Source organism: Trachemys scripta, chromosome 11, assembly GCF_013100865.1.
Source record: "Trachemys scripta elegans isolate TJP31775 chromosome 11, CAS_Tse_1.0, whole genome shotgun sequence".
NCBI lineage: Eukaryota > Metazoa > Chordata > Testudines > Emydidae > Trachemys > Trachemys scripta.
In genome coordinates, this window is record NC_048308.1 from 60,497,212 (window position 1) to 60,515,125 (window position 17,914).

General features: G+C 43.1%; 1 protein-coding gene across 1 annotated transcript in view; it reads left to right on the forward strand.

Annotated features, from left to right (window-relative positions):
* The first annotated feature begins 980 nt into the window (after positions 1-980).
* Positions 981-17,914, forward strand: part of CREB1 (cAMP responsive element binding protein 1) — a 44,145-nt gene continuing 27,211 nt past the window's right edge. The window contains exon 1 of the mRNA XM_034785249.1: positions 981-1,212. The gene's annotated coding sequence lies outside the window, so the exon portion shown is untranslated. The remainder of the gene's footprint in view (positions 1,213-17,914) is intronic.

Here is a 17,914-nt window from a genome sequence, read left to right on the forward strand (position 1 = left end):
CCCTCCCTGATTGAACTAACCTCGTTATCTCCACACTGATATATACCTGCCTCTAGAGATTTCCATTACTTGCATCTGAAGAAGTGAGGTTCTTACCCACGAAAGCTTATGCTCCCAATACTTCTGTTAGTCTCAAAGGTGCCACAGGACCCTCTGTTGCTTTTTACTTATTCCCATAACATAAGAACTAGGGGCCACCAAATGAAATTAATAGGCAGCAGGTTTAAAACAAATAAAGGAAGTTCTTCTTCACACAGCGCACAGTCAACCTGTGGAACTCCTTGCCTCAGGAGCTTATGAAGGCGAGGACTATAACCGGGTTTAACAGAGAACTAGATAAATTCATGAAGGTTAAGTCCATGAATGGCTATTAGCCAGGATGGGTAAGGAATGGTGTCCCTAGCCTCTGTTTGTCAGTCAGAGGGTGGAGATGGATGGCAGGAGAGAGAGCACTTGATCATTGCCTGTTAGGTTCACTCCCTCTGGGGCACCTGGCATTGGCCGCTGTCAGCAGACAGGATACTGGGCGGGGTGGATGCTCGGTCTGACCCAGTACAGCCATTCTTATGTTCTTTATTTGGGCGTTAGGCTTCCTGCCACGAGCCAGCCTCCACCGCCCTGCAGGCCAACCCCAATCGGGAATTTCCGTGCTTCTTCCCCGAACTTCGGCCATTTCCGGAGATCTGAGCTCTCAGTTCGTGGCCTGTCCCAAAGACTCGCTCCTCCGGAGCTTCGGTCATTTCCGTGAACTTTCGGGGGTTGCTGTTAGTTTCCGATCGCTGCCCCGCGCTTCGGCCGTGTCCGTACATATTCGGGCGCTGCCGGGAGTTTTCATGCTCGTTGTCCTGCGCTTCGGTTTTTTCCGTACTCGTTCGGGCATTGCCGTGAACCCGGTCGGCGGTTCGGTCTTTTCCGGCTGTTTCCGTGATCTCCGGTCGGCTGCGTTCGGGCGCCGCCGCGCGTTGTGTGGCTTCGGCCTTCTCCGTGAGAGCTCGGCGTTTTCCGCGCGGGGCCGCGGCGCTCTCGGCGCTTGCTCCCTGGCTGGCTCTCCTCAGTCGGCCGCTGCCTGCCTGTCGCCGGGCTGGGAGAGCCTTGTGTGTGAGTGACGCGGCGGAGGTGTAGTTTGACGCGGTGTGTTACGTGGGGGAGAGAATAAAACTGCGGCGAGAGCCTAGGCGCGAACGAAAGCAGTGACGGAGCAGCCCGTAACCGGTAAGAGGAGGAAGGCGCCCAGCCGAGGGGGGGATGGAGCCGGCGGGGCGCAGGGAGCAACAGGCGCAGGACGCGGCCCGGCCTGCACCGCCAGCGGGAGGGGCGCCCGCTTTAAAGATGGAGCCGAGCCGAGCCCTGCAACATCCCCGCCGCCGCCGCTCCGAGCGCGGCGAACAAAGAGTAATGGCGGCTGGAGCCGGCCCGCAGCCGCTCTGGCTGCAGCCAGCGCTCAGCGCGGCGGGGGCAGCGCGCCCGGCCCAGCCTGGGGCAGCCCAGCCCGGCCGCGGCGGGGGAAGGGGGAGCCGCGGCTGCCGCGGTGCCTTCGCCTGGCCGCGGGGCGAGAAGGGCTGGCCCCGTAGGGACCGCTCCTTTCCCGCCTCCGGAGAGCCCTGCTGCGGGAGCGCCGGCCGGGACCAGGGCGCCGCGGGTCCGAGGAGCCGCTGTCAGGAAAGTGGCGCCTCGCTAGTGCCTCCCACAGCCCGCGCTGGCCCCGCCGCGGATCGTCCCCCCCGAGCCCGGGCTGGTCCCCTCAGCCCGCCCCCACGGATCGTCCTCCCTCAACAGCCGCCCAAAGCCCGTCCCTCCCCACCCCCTTGCCGCGGATCAGCCCTCCAGCTGCCCCCCAAAGCCCAGCCCGGCTCCGCTCTGCATCCCCCGCCTCCCAGAGCCCGGACGGGCTCCCCCGCGCCCCCCACTGAACTGCCCGGTCCCCTCCGCCCCTCAGAGTCCGGCTGGTTGTACCGGCCCCCTCAAGCTCGGGCCAGCCCCATAGCGGATCGTCCCCATCTCTCCTGCCCCACCAGGCCCGGCTCGGCCCCGAAGCTAGTCTCTTCCCCTTTTCCCCCCGTCAAGACGCGAGATGTGAGAATAGGGCGATATGTTACTCTTGTGAGAAATAGACCCCTTGAAAGGTGTATTTTTGAAGCCTGCAAGGGCTGCGGGCAGACAGTTAACACACCCCATCATGTATGGCACAAATATCTCTTAGATTAAAACTGAATTTTAAAAGCTTTTTCTCTTCATGCTTATTCCATTCAGTTTGGATACTGAACAGTCTAGTTAGTTTCACTCGTTTATAGACAATTTCACTTTCTGACTGGTATGCTCCACTGTGCTGTCCTGGAATATCTGCTTAAAGAAACTGTAATTAAACTATATAAAAACACGTGTAATGGTTTTAGCTTGTTACAGAAGTAGTTTTTCTCCAATAAAAACTTTTTAAGAGTTTATGTTTTGGCCCAGACTTGATTTGATGGGATCCTCTTTCAAAGTGGGGCTATGCAAATATTCAGTTCTGAAAGGCCTGAAGAAGAAACTTTCCCAAAGTCTACCACCGCCTTGTTTTTAATGAAAGTTCAGTCAAAATACTGCAGAGGCTTATATCACAGAGCAAATAATAAAGATACAGATCTCTGTTTGTAGCATACTCCTGGTATATAGCAGTAGAAAGATACACAATCTTGCTAATACTTTAAAATATTAAAAAATGAATTTCACCATAAGCATTACTGTAGTTTAGCTTTGGTTCAGCACTCGCTCTTGCCACTAATCTGCAAGTTTCTTCAGTGGGAATTCTGTAGACAGAGTGATAGCTGGATTGAACCTGTACTATTCCTCAAAATTTCTGTTAATATTTGCTATCTGCCATGTTACCCATAATTCTGAAAAATCTTTAGGTATTCTATACTTTCTGATAATTGTGACTGCAGTTTTTATTCTTCTCTCTTCAATGTCTATACTAGAAATTCTTAATCTGTGATTTTTTATTTTTTTTTTCCCACTTACTGTTGTACACCTGCTTCAGCCTTAGGATTCTGCATCTTCTTGTACAGTAACCTTTTAAAATACTGTGCAGCTAATTTAAGGGCACAATGTTATCAACTTTTTTTTTTTAAGGACTATTGTGATACAAGGGTTCTGGAACCTGAGGGAGATGTGGGGGCCTGGCTCTCCCACTTTATCAGCTCCCCCTCATGAAGCGCAGCCCCTCCTGGCGCTGTTTCATGCCTGCCCAAAGAGTGCAATTTTCGGGGGGGGGGGGGGGCTGTTCCCCCCCCCCACTTCTGCAAAAGTTCTGGCGCCCTTGTGATTCCTACAGTAGGTTTAAAACTTTTTTTTTTTAAATTCATGTGTATGTTTTTCTAAAGTACATGTGACTTTGTCTTTTCCCTCCAAAACAATTTTTTCCTTTTTTAATATATAAACTCACACTGGCAACCCAGTGTTTCTCAAAGGACTCTAGCCATCAACCCTGTGAAAGAAATAAAACTCTTCAATTAGGGGGAAAAATCAGTTTTTAAGTTTTTCCAGAGGTTCTTGTATATAAAGCTGGAAATTATGTAGGAATATTGAGTGTTTCCTTCCACTCCTGCAAAGAGATGAATGTAAAGGGTCAGAGTACCATGTGTTGATGGATTATTGTGGTTAAAAAAATGTTCTGAAATACTCTGGTGAAAGTCTCTTCATTCCCCTTCTGTTTAGCTTGTTTTTGTTTTTTGGAGACACTTTAGGCCTCAGTCCTGTAATCAGGTCTATTTGTACCAATCAGAATGCAAGATTGGGGTGTTTAAATTACAGAAACTGTAAACCGGGGATGTCCCAAAATTAATTTTTTTTAAGACCGTTTATCATTCACAAAAACGTTAGGCTCTAAGTGAGCAGGTAAACTATTTCTGATGTATGTGAATTCTCTCTTAACTACTAGTGTCTTGCCTCTTTGCAGTGGAAGCCACATACTACTCCTGATTCCTGCATTGAGTAGTATAAACTTGACAATAGAGGAGTGCTTGAAAATCTTAGGAAACTGAAGGGCTGATACACCACCATTTCTGTTGATTTCAGTGAGCAATGACCTGATCTTGAGGCTGCCAGGGGGCTGGTGATTCAGTAATTAAATATAACATGCTTTTGTTTTGTGTAATTCATAGTGAAGTCGATTTTGGGTGTGGGTTGTTTTTTTTTTTTTTTTTTTTTTTTTTGTACAAAAGTGTAAGTAAAGTGACAGTAAATACTTGCATCTTATTATTTTATATCTGTGAGACTTACCTCTCATCCTTCCCAAACCTATTCTATTTGAGGGTAGGAAGTAAGATCACAATCACTGCTTTCTAACCTGCAAAATACCTGTTTAAGAACTTTATTACTCCCCTCATCAAAATATTAAAGCTTAAATTAGTTTGCAGTGAAGGTGTCTATATTTTTGTCAATAAACTGAATGCCCTCTTTAGATTGCATGGGAATCTTGTCCTGGGAAGGGAGGAGACTGAAATTCTAGCAAAGGGGAAAGGCCATTGGGTGTTTGCTGCCCAGCTGGACTCTGGCTCCGCTGTGGAGAAGCTTATGTGCCACCTTAGGCTTCATAGGTCAGAGTGGGAGTGGGACAGGGGGTAATGGTATCTCCCAAGTACTGATAGCCTTAACAGGAGGGGGCAGATCTTCAGAACCTGATTATTCCTTACTTGCTTTAATCATCAGTGACATAACTAACAATATTGACATTAAGATTATCCTAGGGTCCATCTGCAAAACAAAACTTGCAGTGGTGGTGTTATGCTGCTACAGTCATCAACTGTACATGTGCCACACTGACACAAATTACTGCAGTAAATCACTTGTTCTGCTGACATAAAAAGTATCAGTACAAGCCCTATTTTGCACTAGCGCAGAGCTCTACATCGCTATGTAGCTGCAAATTTTGTTAATGTAGGTAAGGGCCTACTTAAGCAATATCTACTTTATCTTTACAAATGCCTATCAGTTACATGCTACCTTCCCATCTTCAGTGCTTTCTTTGCAATTAGCAGGCCTGGCTGGAGTCTTTTATTGATAGGTATGAGCACATCAAGAACAAAATGGCAACCTTTTATATCTATCTATCTATATATATATATATATATACAGCAAACTGTCCAAATTTGAGCGTTGATCTTACATACTCCTACATCTTGTAAAGTTGTCTGATACAGCTGGCGTGTTAAAATGTTATTTATTATTTGTATTGCTATCATACTGGAGCTGAATCCTTAAAGTAAAAATGTCACGCTACCTTGTATGTTGTCAGTGATTATGAACATCTGTAATCTTATGTCTGAGTATTTGAGAAGACTCCCTGTAGATGAGTGTTTCTCTTCCACTTCTCCCAGTTGTTTCCCTGTTCAACTGCCAAGATTTGGTAAATGCTTCAAACTTTTACATTTAGACCACAGAAGTGCAGCATATTTTAAGAAGAAAGGCAGGAGTGCACATTCCCATGCTGCTCTCTCCCTGATGTTGGCAAAAGCAGTCATTTGAAATAGACAAGGATTTCCTCAGTTTCCTATTCCCTCTGTTTTCCCTGGTACACTATCCATCTAGGAGAAGAAGAAAAAAGTGAGGGAGTCTCCTGATAGGAGAGGGTAAGAAAATTGGAGGAAGCATATTTAGTTGTTAAAATACAGCTCTAGACATTATCTTGCTACTGTGGCTGACTCAATGACTCATGCGTGACCTTAAGCAAATCCTAATTATTGTGCATCCATTTCCCCCATAGTAAATGGGCATACCTACCTATCTCACCAGAGTGTTCTAGGGGTGGTTGGTTGTTATGCATTTTGTGATCCTTGGGTGAACGGTGCTAAAATAGTGCTAACTACATAGGAATTGCCATTCTGGATCATACTAGTGGCCTGGCTCTAGTAGTATCATACTCGTGGTCTGACAGTTAAAAAAGCTACCCATGTTAGGAACCTTTAGTAAAGAGATGGATAAGAAGACAATTTCATAAGACCATTATATAAATCTATGGCATGCCCACACCTGGACTACTGCATGCAGTTCTGGAAGTCCTGTCTCAAAAAAGATAATTAGGAATAGAAAAGGTACAGGAAAGGGCAACAGAAACAATTAAGAGAATGGAACAACTTCTTTATGAGGAGAGATTAAAAAGACTGGGAATGTTTAGGTTGGAAAAGAGATGACTAAGTGGGGATATGATAGAGAGCTATAAAATCATGAATGGTGTAGAGAAAGTGAATAAGGAAGTGTTATTTTCCCCTTTGCATAACGCAAGAACCAATGGAATTAATAGGCAGCAGATTTAAAACAAAAGGAAGTACATCTTCACACAATGCACAGTCAGCCAGGGGCACTTGTTGCCAGGGGATGTTGTGAAGGTCAAAAGGATAACAGGGTTCAAAAAAGAACTCTAAGTTCCTGGAGGATAGGTCCATCAATGGCAATTAGCCAAGATGGTCAGGGATGCAACCCCATGCTCTGGGTGTCCCTAAGCCTCTCACTGCCATATGCTGGGACTGGATGTATCACTTTATAAGTGCCCTGTTCTGTTCATTTACTTTGAAGCATCTGGCATTGGCCACTGTTGGAAGATAGGATACTGGGATAGATGGGCCATTGGTCTGGCCTAGTTTGGCCATTCGTATGGTCTTCTTTCTGGTCTGAAGTACTGCCTCCAACAGTACTCAGCATCAGGTGCCTTAGAGGAAGGTGCTAGAAACCTAATCATGGGCTTTTGTTACTCCGCTCTAGAGGCAGTTGGCTGATGCCCTGAAGCATAAGCATTTATGCCCTTTATGTACATTTTAATACTGTTTCATGTGATTAACCATATAAATCTCTAATCCTTTATTAAGTATGATTTGAGTGATAGCATATTAGGTTGAGAATAGTTTTGTCCCTCATTCCCTTGGGTTAGGCAGAGTGTTTTTTTGAAGGGGAGAAAGTGCCTAGGATTGCTCTGTAGACAGACCCTTTCTATTCCTGATAAATAGCGACATCCTTTCAAGACCAGACAGGCTAGGGAAAAAAATCCTATTGTCCAACAGCCTGGGACAACCAAGAACCCAATCTGAAATTTACTTACTACCTTCCAGACGGACTTAAATTTTAAAATTATGGATGCATTTGTAACTAAGGATCGATGATGTGGACTCTGATCCTTATTCTTGTGATTGCAGTGCTGAGTGGTTTATGTAAATTTGAATTTTTTTTATATGTGCAATATAAATAAAAATGTGACACAGCAGTTTCAAATATTTCACAATCGCACACTTATCTTGTCGCATTATTTCATTGTCTTCCTTTGACACTTTTTACCTTGTATGTTATCTTTTCTCAGCTCCGTTTCCTCCCTTGATCATGCTTTATTATTCATCTTGTTAATTTTTCAATCTCACTGCCCATTTCTTGAGCTTTCTGTTACTGTAGTTTTCTAAATGCTCTCTCTAGCTCAGAGGTGGGCAAATTACGGCCCGCGGGACCCTCCTGCCCGGCCCCTGAGCTCCTGGCCTGGGAGGCTAGCCCCCTTCCCCACAGCCTCAGCTCACTGCGCCACGCAATGCTCTGGGCAGCGGGACTGCGAGGTCTTGCCGGGCAGTGCAGCTGCAGAGCCACAGCCTGACCCGGTGCTCTGTGCTGCGCGGTGGCATGGCTGGCTCCAGCTGGCCGGCGCGGCTACCTGTCCTGGCGCTCTGGGTGGCGTGGCTGTAGCGCTGCCAGCCACCGGTGCTCCAGGCAGCGCGGTAAGGGGGCAGGGAACGGGGGATTGGATAGAGGGCAGGGGAGTTTGGGGTGGTGGTCAGGGGGCGGGGATGTGGATGGGGTCAGGGTGGTCAGAGGGCAGGGAACAGGGGCATTGAATGAGGGCAGGAGTCCTGGGGGGCATCAGGAAGGAGAGGGGGTTGGGTGGGGCAGTGGGGGGCAGTCAGGGGACAGGGAGGGGGGGTTGGATGCGGCAGGAGTCCTGGGGGGGGGCAGCAGGGGGTGAGAAGCAGGGGGGGTCGGATAGGGGCCGGACCATGCTTGGCTGTTTGGGGAGGCACAGCCTCCCCTAACCGGCCCTCCATACAATTTCGGAAACCCGATGTGGCCCTGAGGCCAAAAAGCTTGCCCGCCCCTGCTCTAGCTGCAACAGAATTTCCCAAAACTTTCTGCCACTCTGATTACATCTCTTCTTCTGTTATGTAGACACTGCTCTAAACCTTCTGCTTGGCATCTCAATAGCAGCAGAGAATAGACCATTATTCCATTCGGCAAACAGACCATCAGCACATCTGATCAGGGGTTGAATACGACCTTCTTCCTGTATGGGTTTCCTTCTAAACCCCATTGAACAGTAGAAGAATGCATGATTTGCCTGAATTGGTCCCTATTCTGCTAAACTCTTCCTCTGGTTCTGCTTCTCTGGCAGTACCCTCAAATGTACTTGTGTGTGCTCTCCACAAAGTGCAGTAGGAGATATAAGCGGGGCTTAAAAAATCCAGACCCTACTGGGGTGTAGAGAACTTCCTCTAGAGAGAATATAAAACCAGTACCATGAAAACAACAAGATTCTGGTCACGCTCTGTGAAACTGATCACAGCCATGGCTGTTTCTCTTGCTGCTCTAAAAACTCCTGCAGGGGAACAGGATAGGAAAAGTCTTTTCCCTTTTGCCTCATTCTCACAGAGTGACTCCAGTAGATGCAGATTCCAAGTATAGGCGGAGACAAGAACCAAAGACTGATTATTTTAACTGCTTCTGTCCACAGTGACCAAAGTCATGTAAACTTGTCCATACTGAAGCTGTGACTGGCCAAAGTATGTGGGTGATCTAGGGGAGATGTTCCCCCTTTCAGAAACCTGGACATGTGTGTGGGGAACATAGCTATCCCTTGTCAAAAGTCATAGGTGGAGGGGGGAAATGGGGGCAAGGAAGAGATCCCTGCAAGAGGCAAGGTGGGAGAACACCTTGGGTCCCCCTTTTTCCAGGTAGTCAGATGAAAGTAAGAACTCCAAAATGTCATGCTCCTTCATCTGAACCTTATAGGTGCTATGATAATATCAATATAAATAATATGAAATCTGAAACCTCCAAACAGAGTCCAGGGGCAGCATCTTGGTGGGGATCTGAGCAGTCCCTTTCAGCTGCTAGAGCAAGGCAGGCAGTATATTTTTCAGGGGACACTGCCCCTTAGAACTCACTGATGATGCTTCCTACTCTGCAGGACAGTGGTGAATTTGCCCTTAGTTCTGTCCTTATCTCAAATGATATGCAGTTTGGCCTCTCTCTTTCTCTTTTTTTAAAGTAAGAATTGTGCCTAAAACTGGATTAGCAAGAATGTTGCCAGTTAGGATTAAGGTGCATTGCAGAGCAGTTCCCATTTCTTCTGGTTGGTGAAAGCCAGAGAAGAACAATATTGCCCATTGCTAATAAATAATCCACACTTTTTTCAGAGAAGCTAATGTAAGAAAAATGTAATTGCCTACCCAATCCCCAAAAAGCCAGCACTGAACTCAGCAAACCTTTCCAGTTACCATCCCATCTCCAGACTCCCAGGCTTAGGCAAAATCATTGATAAAATAGTGACAATCAAGCTCTATCTTGTGATTCTTTCAACATCCTGGATATATTGCAATCAGGCACACTAAAAGATGATCTCCTCCCGGAAATGGAGAGAGACTTAATGCACATACTGTTTGATATGCCTGTAGTTTTGGCTCCAGCCACTCACATTCATGACATAACTAGAGTACACAGAGCAGAACTACAGTGTCTCAAATCATTCCTCTCCAACAGGGGACAGAGAGTAGTGATGGTTTTCATCCCAAAGGCCCTGCCCTGTGAGGTCCCTTGAGGATCCATCCTGTTTCCCCTCCTCTTCAGTATCTACATGACTACTTACGGAGATGGTAAGACATCTGGGGCACTGATGCCAATGGTGCACCATTGGCACCTACCTGTCTGTTTTATTTTACACCAACGCAACCAACAGCATCACAAACATGTGCCAATATCCATGAAGAGCAGCTGGCTCAAACTCAGTCCAACCAAGACAGAAGTGATACTGGTTGGAAGCAGGGAAATACATTTAAGAACTAAGCTGGACATTGTCCTCCTTTTCCATTGAAGTCATGTTTGACTAAAAGATAAAATAGCATCAGCACAGGAAAATAAAAAAACACCTTTCATCTGTAGCTGGCTAAGAAACTCCACCTCTTTCTGGATCTGGGCACACTTATCCATGCATTTGTTATCTCCACATTGGATCACTGTAACTCACTGTACCAGGGCTGAATGTAGAAGCAAAGCCGAGTCTCCAGTTTTGTGCAGGAAGAGGCTTCCCACTACCTCAACAGGACAAGCTGCTGCAGGTACCTCACCCATGTGTTCCACTCCCTCTCCTGACTCCCAGTCTGATTCCATTGCCAGTTCAAGATCTTAGTCCTGATTTTTAAAGTCATCAATACCTCAGAACCACATCTCCATCCTGTACCTAGAAAGACAGCTATGCTGCTCTGGAGCAATGCAGTTCTCAAATTTCAAGATGAAGTATTAGTGTTCTAGGTTGGGGAGGTTTGAGTGTGGAGGTCAGAGTAATCCAGACTGTGACCACCCATAAGGCATATTGCAAGACCCTCTTTTGAGAATGCCTTCCTACAATAGCCAGACTGATTAAAAATACATGGAAAAACTATTCACCAAGTGATTTTTTTTTTTAAGGCAGAGTAATTTTGGCTTAAATTTAGCAGGTTTAGGGGTTTTTTTGGGGGTGCTGCCAAAAGTGGCTTACAAGTTACATTGTTTTAGTACATTAGGACAATGAGTATAGAGTCAAGTCTCCTTGTATCGCTTCAGAAACAGTTGACAAGAGTAGTGACATTGAGTTAAATGGGGGAGTTCAGTTAAAGCAAGATGACATTGACAATTTTGTTTCAAAATTAGTGGAGCCTGAAAGACAAAAGTAGTTGTAGAGAATGGGGTGTGTGTGTATAATATTTTTTGTAAGTGTCTCAAAATTTAAGGGGTGACCTTGAGTGCACATGGCTTCTAAATACTTTTATTTTGTGCATAATGGAGCGAGTAAAACTTTAAAACAATAACACTCTATATGTTGAATTCATAGATATTGACTATTGTTCTGAATTCTCTATAAACATTTGGCCTCTGTTATTTCTAGCCATCTTGCTTCCAGATGATCACTTCACATAGTAATCCATTAATAAACTAGTAGAAGAAAATCAGTGAACATGTCCATTTTGGTTTTTTTTCCCCTTATGAACTCATTAAACAAATTTTAAAATAAAAGTCTTGTCAGTGTTCATCATGTGACATAACCTCTTATTCATATGTTTGGGGTTGAATATTTGAACTATCGTGTATATTCCAAATATCAAACATAATGAAAAATGTTTTTTTAATAATCTATGCCTGTAAAAGCTGCAGTTTATACACGAAGCAATGATTTTGTACAACCTGACTTACAATAGTGCTTACTTTAGTGCTCTAGATTCTAAAGTGGGTCAGATCCATTCAAAATGAAGTTGTCACTTCTGATCAACTTATAAAATCTGAGCATAGAGAAAGAGTAGTTGTCTGACATTCTGTTACCTAGTATATAGAATTTAGTAATCCTGTTGATCACATCTAAAACTTGACATTCTCGCACCAAACATCTTGACTCAATTGCCAGTCTTTATAATACAAAATCATTCTGACTGTAAATGTTGGTTTTACCACTTTGGAGCTTCAGCAGTAGATTTTTCAAGTTCCAGTATTTTGCTTCATGCTCAGATGGTCTTAGTGTTCAAATCCACCCCACATAGAATGGAAAGGAGTGGCCTGGATAATAGAAATCAAGCACTGAGACTAATTTATCATTTACTTTTTTGTGACTGAATAACAATTTTTAGCTACTCAGAGTTTCCTCCCAGTGTTATGGGAAGGGAGAGAAGACATGTTTTGTTGTCTGGAATCTATTTAGTTCCAGAAGCTTAGGGATTTTCGCTAGGATTTTGTTTCAAAACATAACCTTATGTACATAATAGCCCAGGATGCACCCCTATTCTGATTGTGATCTTTCTGGGCCATCAATCCAATCCTAAAATGGGATACCTTGATCAGTGTAAGGATTGCAGTCTATGTTCACACTGTAACGTTAACTCACAGTCCACAAACAAATTAGTTTGGCTTGAAAGACTACAAATAATGGCACTACATCTAATACAATGTGTAGTGTTGTTTTTTTTTTGATACCTGCTTTTATAGCCTTCATACATATGTATCCGTTATACAGATCCTCTAAGTGTACCCATATAAATCAGATAAGGAAACACCTGTACTGAGGCAATTTCCTTGCTCTCTAGCATAGCTGCAAGATTGCCTCTTGCATATGGATGTGCGGCATTCAGGTTTAGTAGATTACTGCAGGTCTAATTTAGTGTTCTATGGCTGCAGAGAAGTTTTGAGCTACTGACTTTTTCAGAGGGCAGTAGTTTAAAGAAAGCTGCAACAGGAAATTTAGATGTCAGTTTTTTAAAGGAAATTAAAATTTCAGAGTAACTTTGACTTTGTTAATTTAATCAGTATGTGAGGGACTGAATGATCAGTCTGTGAATCTCTGCACTGCAGAGAGAAAACAAAGTCTGCACAAGAGACTATTCTTATTAGACAGCCTGATATCTTAAACCAGCTGCAAAGTATCCCCCAAATATGAGTACAATTCTACTTCACCTTTCTTAGGAGACCTCCTCTGTTGAGCAACCAGTCTTCCTCCCCTAACTGGTTGTTTAAACCAAGTTTCCCTGTATTACTAATATACCCTTCACTACCCACTTCTCGGCAGTAACTAGTTATTGCCTTATAGAAAATCATACGCTCAACATGCAGCCTAAGTGACTGAGATATGTGCAAACTTCCCTGTAAAGGGGGAACCCACCACCAACACCAGGCCACAGAGGTTCAGGACTACCGTAGCCTCTGCGGCTGGTGGATCAGTTCTGTATGCACTGACCCTCACCCAGTGAACTGGTATGTATGAAGCCAATGTGGCACGTGGATCAAGATCCTTAAATCCGTTCATCTCACTTTTTCCTGAAGTGGTTATTCTAGGTCTAACTGGATGGGGTCTTCAGAGATTAGAATATACTTGGGGGAAAAAATAAATGTTCTATTTAAATTAAAATGATAGGTCTGCCATCAATTCCAAATCCTGATAAACTCCACACAGTGAGGAAACGGGTGCATGTTTGCCTCTTCAAGTGGCGCTTAATCTGCCTTTGCTTCTTTCCTGGGTCTCTTGGCATCTTCATTTCCTGTCTCTGTCATTTTTCTTATTGTTCACACAGACATTACCCTGCATTCTGTTTGCTTCGGTCTCTCACTTCCTCTCAAGGGGTCTGCTTTCAGAATTAGCTCTTCTCTCTGTTATTCTGAGCTGCCTAGCTCTTTCAGCCAAAGGACATCAGATGCTAACGTTCCGAACCTTCTATCACTAAAGGAGATTCCCCAAAACATTTCTCATGCTATTAAATAGCAAAAGAGAAGAGAATCACTGTGTTTTACTGCCTTACATTAGGGAGCTGCAGTATTTGAGAGCAGTGGTATAGGGGCCCCCATTTGAGATCATAAACCAATTGCCATGTCTTAATACCGATGTGATAGTATCTATGTTTAACTGCCAATCAAAATGGAAACTGGTTTGTAGTTTAATGCTGGACTCAAGTGACAGTTGTACAACGGTTCAATTTATGACTTGCTACAGTCACTGGCTTCAAGGTAAGTTGTCAAGAAATGTAAACTCTCATGTGTCCTTTTCGTTCTCCAGTCCTCAGTTCTATACCCAGCATGATTCTGGCCAAAGATAAAAGGAATGATTGACTAGGACCAGAAATTAAACCCATTAGCGAACAGAATATTGCTGAGCATGACTGCTAGTTCACCAGACCTACACTACCTGTCAAGAACTTGTTTTGTAGAAGAGGTAGGTGTCTTAGCATACAATAGGACAGATTCTGCCATCAAAAAATAACCTGACACCTACACTTTACATGGAGTTAAAAACTTTGGTATTTAAGTCACATTGGCCAAGTCTAGTATAGTGATCATTTTAGTGGGCTATCGTGCTGCTACAGTGAGCAAGAGTGCAACTTTCTGAATTATAGTAGCTTCATTATTTTGATCTTTGATATCAGCATGAAGTTAAAAGGTGTGATTGACATTTCATTTTTGTCAGAGGAAAATTTTGTGTGTACTATTAAAGAGAACCACAAAAAACTCAGTGGGGTTAAAAATAAGGTACTTTAAAAAAGTTATTAAAAGTAAATAAATAAAAAGGAAAGATACCAAGCTGCAGTGAAACACAATTGGAATACAGAAGTGAACAGACCACGTAAGATTTGTACTTAATAATGTGTGCGGTATGCTTATTGAAGTCCATGGAAGTTGGTCACATACTTTCTAGGGCAAAATTTCACCTTCAGAATCTTTATTGCTTGTATAGTTGCAGCGCATGGAGGTGTTTGGGGAGGAGGTTGTTTTGTTTTTGTTCTTTTTGTCTGCATACTTATCAAAGGTATTTACTAGTAATATTCTGACTGTATTTCATATCCTGGAACATATATCAAAATTTCAAATAAAAGCAAACAAACTAATTATTCTTTTACTATCCTTTCTGTGTGCATCCAGCTGGAAGCAGTAAATCATATTCATGAATTAAAGGTGACTTCTAAAATAACTTTTTAAAAGGGAGTAGGGGTTGTGCCTTGTATTGTTTCTGTTAGGTAGTATTTTGGATGGTAGGAGGAATCTTTTTCGTGGTGGCTTTTTTAAAGATCCACCTCAAATATTAAGTTTGGTCCTCATTTTTTCTGCTGATAGCCTCTTTGGAGGATCCAGAGAACTGGAATAAGAGCTTTTTCAGCTCTTAGTTGAAGGGACAGGGTATAGAATCTTAAACAGTTAGAAATCGGGTATTTGAGTTAAATACTGTGATGCACCTCGCTGTCACCTGCCCTTAGCATGAGGAAGCCTCGTCTGTACCTGCCTTGGGTCAGCTCCCTGACTCCTCAGGCAACACAAGCACTCCCCTCTAGGCCCATGCAGACCTTGCTTTCTCTACAAGCTAGTGATAGGCACCCCCGGAGACTACCGATCATGTCTCTGGAGCATCCAGCCCCTGGTCCATTGAACATTCGCAGTATTCACAGATTTGTTGCCTCTAAAGAAATAGTATACCCAGCTTACCGATTTCACTTCAGATCACCTCTCCACTTAACACATAGCACTTATTCTTGTTTTCACTATTGACATGTATAAGTTTATTTTAAAAAGCAGAGAGATTCACATAATAGCAAGTTGAAATATTGGAAACCAATGGTTACATATAAAATAAAATCATAACAAACATTCTACCACCTACACTTACTTATCTAGATACTTTCATATCTTACAGAGCAATGTTCACCCAAAGTCCTTCCAGCATTTTTACAGCAACAATTGTGGGATGTGTAGTACATGTAGCAACAATCCATTGTCTTTACTCATAAATAGGATCCCCTCCTGCTGTTTATCTCTTGAGGATTTTGCAGTCTCTTGATTAACATTTGGCTCAGTGCGCAAATAGATACACAGTGTAAGACACACCTCCTGCTTGAAAGGAATCTGCCTGAGACATATCACCTCCTAGTTAGCTGCCTTAAGAACATCATTTTCAGTAGAGACACACAACTTCTTAAATACTATCTGTAATACATTTTGCAGTGATTGTGACAACCACGGGGCTGCTGGCTCTCTTTAGAGACCTCACATGTGCCACTCTTTAGTGATTTATGCTAATATCTGACCCAGGGGATGCCTGTAAAACTTCATGCACTCTTTCTGCCAGTTGGCACCAAGAGGTTCCTGGGTCACAAAACTTGCTGTTATTTTTTTTAAAAAAGGAAGAGAGTTGAATAAAAATATCTACCCCTCTCATTTAGGGTCTAATCCAAAACCCACTGAAATCATTGGTCATACTTTAGCTAGGTCTCTAGGGTATTTCTACAGCCTGCATAGACAGCCTTGCATTAGTTCTGCTCAAACTAGTAGGCTAAAAATAGTGTGGATATTGCGGCATGGTCGGAGGCTCCGGTTAGCCACCTGAGCTTGGATCTAAGGAGCTGAGTGGGCTTGGACTTTGGCAGCTAATCCAAGCCACTCCCATGCCAGGACATCCACACTGCTATTTTTAGAGCTCTACCTTGAGCAGAGCCAGCATGTGTCTGTCTGCCTGGCTTAGGAGGCATACTCCCAGCTGCAGATAGGTAAGACCTGGATTTCTGAAATTAAAAAAAAAAAAAAATCAGAAATTGTGTAAAATCACACACATCTTTCTGTCCCCCCCCCCCCCCCCAATCACTTGCCCGAATTTCACATGCTCATGGCTTCCCAAAATGTTCACATTTTGGACAGACTTGCTTCAAGTCTGTGTAAATACTTAAAAAAAAAAAAAAAAAAAAGTTTTAGGAAAACTCTTTCAGCTATAAGTTCAGCAAAGGTGAGGGAAAACGCCCATTTAAAAATATTCTAAACATTCACTTTTTTGGCAGAATACACAAAAATGTCCATATCAAGTTTCAAATGTCAAACTAGTGATTTTGGTCATTCATAAAGAATAATTTTAGTTTATCAAAGAGGAGCGTACTTGTGCATTACTAGTTCAGGCCTGATTCTGCAAATGTCTGGCAATGGGATGACTCATATGAGTTAAATTATGCATGTACGTGCTTGCAGGACCAGAACATAAGTGCACACTTGTATCTGTTCATGGAAAGTGTGCAGCAGGAAAGAAACTGCAATTAGATCACCACCATGTTCCCTTTTACTTAAAACAAAACAATTTAAATTAAAAAAATCCTAGTTAGTAGTGTAACATTCTGGTTGTACTGTTAAGCGTTCAAATTAGGAAATTTCAGTAGTTAAGAATGCTAGGCAACATTCACTCAGACATCTTACGTGTATATTTTCTCTTTCTCATTCTTCCTGTTAAAGGAAAATTTTATTGTATTGCAGTTAGTGTGTGCCAAAAACTACACAGGCATTTCCTGACTTGTGTGTTCCACAGCTCTGATGTTACATTTTGTACTTACGACGAGTTCAGACACTGGCATCCTTTGCTGTGAGATTTTAATTGAGGATAAAAATAATTGTAGCCTCAATAATTTTTATTCGTAGTTTGTCATTTAGATAGCCAAAATGAAGTACTGAAATTATTAATTGGAGCTACATGAAATTTGTTTAGATACTGTAGTACAGAGGTACTGTAATGCTAGATTATTTCCTACCTGAACATCCTTGAACCAATCTAATGCCAAAGACTGCCAATAATGTTTTCACACAAGTGACATAGAAGGGGTCAAAATGGAATCCAGGCAGTTTGTTACAGATTCAAAAACTGGATCTATGTATCTATGTAAAGACACAGTGTTTCTTGAAATAGTAATTACATTTATTCTGTTAAATATAGTTTGGCTTTCAGATGTCTTAAGTATCAGTTTCTTTAAGGTGACGTACGAAATGGGTAGGGAGGGAGTTACATCTTTTTTTTTTTTCTTATTCTTATTTTTGTTGTATGAAGAAGACCTGAAAGGTTTTCTACTTGATGATTTCCTTAAAAAATATCAGGAATGTATCAAGGGATGTTCCTTTTTTTTTGTTGGAGACCTTACTGGAAGACTCCGAAATATGTAGGGATAGCTTGGTCACCCCTTTCTTGAAGGGCCGGGATGTTAAATCTTTAATGAGAAATTTTCTCCGAAGTGTGATAGCTGAATAGCAGCTAAGAGTTTTAAACAGTCTGAGTTTTAAACACTTCCCATTTCAATTAACCAGGGTTCAGTTCCCTTGTATGAGATGTCAAGATCATACCAATTCGCCACTCATCCATACAATATTCCAGGAGAGACAAGACTTC